This window comes from Rhamphochromis longiceps, linkage group LG20 (assembly GCF_057381845.1).
Source record: "Rhamphochromis longiceps isolate RC_006_pf linkage group LG20, R_longiceps_female_GT1.1, whole genome shotgun sequence".
In the NCBI taxonomy this organism is placed as follows: Eukaryota; Metazoa; Chordata; class Actinopteri; order Cichliformes; family Cichlidae; genus Rhamphochromis; species Rhamphochromis longiceps.
Genome location: NC_140576.1, coordinates 38,002,449 through 38,006,761, shown reverse-complemented (window position 1 = coordinate 38,006,761; position 4,313 = coordinate 38,002,449). Strand labels below are relative to the sequence as shown.

General features: G+C 41.3%; 1 long non-coding RNA gene across 1 annotated transcript; it reads right to left on the bottom strand.

Annotated features, from left to right (window-relative positions):
• Window positions 1-1,104: 1,104 nt before the first annotated feature.
• Window positions 1,105-1,464, bottom strand: LOC146645930 (uncharacterized). Its single transcript, XR_014909020.1, has 3 exons — window positions 1,413-1,464; window positions 1,279-1,323; window positions 1,105-1,188 (listed from the first exon to the last, which is right to left on the bottom strand). It is a non-coding gene; the product is annotated as an uncharacterized LOC146645930 (long non-coding RNA).
• Window positions 1,465-4,313: the final 2,849 nt, after the last annotated feature.

Here is a 4,313-nt window from a genome sequence, read left to right as displayed (position 1 = left end):
TGAGAGCTGCTCCATCCAAAGTGGGATGGATGCCGTCTCTCCTAACAACACCAGGTTTCCTCCAGAAGGTTTGCCAATTATCTATGAAGCCCACATCGTTTCTGGGACACCACTCAGACAGCCAGCAATTTAAGGAGAACATGCGGCTAAACATGTCACTCCTGGTCTGATTTAATTTCAGTCTGGATTTAAAACCAGATTGAAACCTTTCAGAGATCTCGTTAAGATCAAGTTGGGCCTGCAACTGTAAATAGGCAGCTTTCTCCAGAACTTTGGAACGAAAGGGAAGCTTTGAGATTTCTTGTAATTGGACAGAACAGTTGGGTCCAGATTGTGTTTTTTAAGAAGAGGCTGAACTATAGCTTGTTTAAAACATGATGGGACACAGCCTGTAGCAAGCAAGTGTTAATTAATCTCAGGATAAAAAGCCCGACAGTATTAAAAGTATTTTTAAGCAGACTTGGGGGAAGACAGCCTGATGGGCAGTCTTGGACAGCATCACTGACAGCTGGGGAAGCTTGTGACCTGAAATGTTAATAATTAGTTAAAAATACATGCTGTGGAAGAGTTCGGGTCTTAGGAGGTTAAATCACATTTTAATAACTAAATATTATGATAAGCTAATAAAAGATGATGCTCAAGATCTTTTTTCATAAATGTGATTTCAATCATTTAGGATCTGCAAAAAAACTCATTTCAACTTTGTGTCTGAGGATTTCAGTGTTTTCAGCAGAGACAGGTTAAACTTTCAAAAATGATGAACGATTATCATTTCTATTTACTTCAAAAATTAATCTGAATGTACACACCCTAAAATATTATTTTTATAACTTTATTGTTTGAGTTACTTACCCTGACAAGTGTAAAACACCTGGAGGTGTTTTACACTTGTAGGTGCCACCACAGGGGTCTCCAAACACTGTGTTTGATGCTCCAACAGTACAGTTGTTCTGCCTGTTACACCTGTGAATGCAGGTCAAAGGTGAGTCAGCAGAGGACTGAAGTACGCCGTGTCATCTGAGAGAAGATGGAAAGAGAGTCAGCATCTCTACCTGTTAGTTACATATTCTGTACTACTGGGACTCGAACAGAGAACATTTTTGACGTGATCAGGATTTCCATCAGGGCACGTGGTGTTGTCACGGCGACCATAATTCGCCCAGGAGACGACTATAACCTGTTCTTCACCTGAGGAAGAGTTCATGAACTGTAACCATGTTTGTAGTTCTATCAAATGAATCCACTAAAGTTACAATAAATGAGAAAAATAAATCTGACCACACTGAAGGTTCGCCTGAGATTCTTGACATGTTACACTGTGGACTGACAAAGAAACGCATCACATTAGAAACTGTAATGATTCATGTACAGATGTGACTGATTGTTAGCTGATAATCACACATGTAACAGACTCTCTGGGACGCAGGTGTAGGTGATGTCCAGGTAGGTGCAGACGCCGGGATCAGAAGCACTGATGATGTTCATATTTATGTCACACACTTTTCTTCCATCACAGCTGCAGGGACACAGAAAGCAGCTCGTTTTCAGCTTTATTAAAGTGTTTCAGAGCTGCTGCTGTTTTTATTCAAACAGTCATTTGTTATTGAAGATCTTAAACTACCTGTTCTTCAATTCAATTCAATTCAATTCAATTTTATTTATGTAGCGCCAAAGCACAATAAAAGTCGCCTCAAGGCGCTTCATAGATACAGAGAAAACCCAACAATCATATGACCCCTTATGAGCAGCACTTTGGCAACAGTGGGAAGGAAAAACTCCCTTTTAACAGGAAGAAACCTCCGGCAGAACCAGGCTCAGGGAGGGGCGGGGCCATCTGCTGTGATTGGTTGGGGTGAGAGAAGGAAGACAGGATAAAGACATGCTGTGGAAGAGAGACAGAGGTTAATAACAGATATGATTCAATGCAGAGAGGTCTGTTAATACATAGTGAGTGAGAAAGGTGACTGGAAAGGAAAAACTCAATGCATCATGGGAATCCCCGGCAGCCTACATCTATTGCAGCATAACTAAGGGAGGATTCAGGATCACCTGGTCCAGCCCTAACTATATGCTTTAGCAAAAAGGAAAGTTTGAATCCAAACTGGCAGCTGGTTCCACAGAAGAGGGGCCTGAAAACTGAAGGCTCTGCCTCCCATTCTACTTTTAGAATAGAACAGAATAAACCTTTATTATGCCATGGATGAGAAATTTTGGTGTTACAGAGCTCTTACAGCAAAGGAAAATAAAATATAAAAGGAAGACACAGGGTGGTCCTATAAACATAAGCAACCAAAGTTCGTATATACCAGAGATGGCACGATACCACTTTTTAATGTCCGATTCCGATATCATAAATTTGGATATCTACGATACCGATATGAATCCAATATAGCGTATTTTGTAATCAATAAAACTGTTTTTTATAAATATCTTGCTGCATTTTGTATAAGTTCACACTTAAGTTTAAAAAAAACAAGAGACTGAAGCTATTCTGTTGTACCTGTATGCAAAAAATACACTGCACCCAAAACATCTTATAGTTCAGCAACACTGATCAATCTAATAAATTTAAACCTACACCATCCTCCCTATTCTGGTATTTTAAAGAGTACTTACCTACCTAACTAATAAGGTTGCCAACTCCCAGCAAAAATATTAGGGAACCACCCCCACCCGTAATCGATGTAATCAACTTTAATTTAATGCAAGTGTAAAACAAATGAACAGAAATCAATTATTTTTCTACAATATTTAAATAGATTCAACATCTTTCTTCAACAGAATTGCAGACTGCACAGATGGTACTATAGCTTACTAGGGTATATATTAGACTTATTAGTTACTATATACAGTAATGGATTTCTATACATTTCATCAGGTGACCACTTTTGTTGTAAGATTCAGATAATTATTTATTCAACGTTTTTAAATGACATAACAAAGAAAAGTATTTCTTTGTGCCCCCCTCTCCCTGTTAATGCCCTACCTGCCCCCTGGCAACACTTTGGTAGACCCGCCCCTGCACAGTTACCAGCTGTCAGCTACTTAGAAAAGGATCCTGGTGTTATTTGTCTCTCAGAAACAGTTCATAACTTCAACTCATTCATGTCACCTAAAAGGTAAACCTGTTTCTCCATCACCTGGTTCAGCTCTGATGATCCAGTAAGGACATCTCCTGGTTTCATCTTCATGTTTCCCTCTCACCACATATCCAAACCGACATCATGACCAGCAGCTTTACAGCTGTGGCTCCAGCAAACATCAGCTGATACTAGAAATTAATATTAAATAAATCCTAACAACAGCTGATCAAGCTGAAACGTGCTGCTGTTGTTTATCTGCTGGTCTCCTCTTTCTAGCGCAAAGTGGGCGATAAACAAACAAGAAATATGGACTTGTGGCAGAAAAGCCGATCAGCTGATCACTGATCAGTTTCATGTTTGAAGTAATGCTGGGCTCACACTGTGCAATTTTTGGCCCATTTTGAGCCGATTTTTGAGTCGTGCGACCGTTTTGGCGATCGGCCCGATTTTGGCCTTCATCGTGCGTCGTGCATCGTGTAGTATACGTGGGGTAACGAGAAGCGATTAACACCTCACGACCAGCTCCCAATCATCAATCGCTTGGTCGTGAGGATTTCAAACAGGTTTGAAATCCTCACGACCGTCGTGAGGGTGTCACCGCAGTTTGTCACACTGCGCACGCGCAAACACAAATGTCAGTGAAAAAGATGGAGCAGCACGGCAGTGCAGTGTGTGATCTGGACACAAGCGATGGAGGCACAACCTGTAGAACTTTGGCTCATCCGAGCCTTTTCGATGTGGACTCACAAAATTATCACGACCACAACAACCGTGAAAACAGTTGGATCGACACTGCTGCTCAATCACAGCTGCCTGATCAATGTTTTTCATTAGCAATTTAGCAAAGTTGATGGTGGTGGTGTGTCTGTGTGAGTGAAAGACGGAGAGGGAGAGCGAGCGACAGAATTTCTGTTATAACCTTAATTTTATGGACGCACAGTGTGAGCACTCAGGTCGCATCAGAGCATCGGGTGGTATAGTGTGAGACCTGCATCGTGACCTATGAACTTCTAACCCCTGCGAGTCAATCGTGCAGTTTGAGCAGGAGCTGAATAACGTGACTGAAAAAAATCGCACAGTGTCTGCCCAGCATAATAGGAGAGGGAGGGGGAGAGAATGAGAGAAGTAGATGCAACTGTGCCGCAAAGACAGAATAACTCCAGCTTTGTGTCTATTTTTTAACTCTAGCTGAAGTCCGGGACAAATCGCTTCCTTTTCACCTCAGTATGG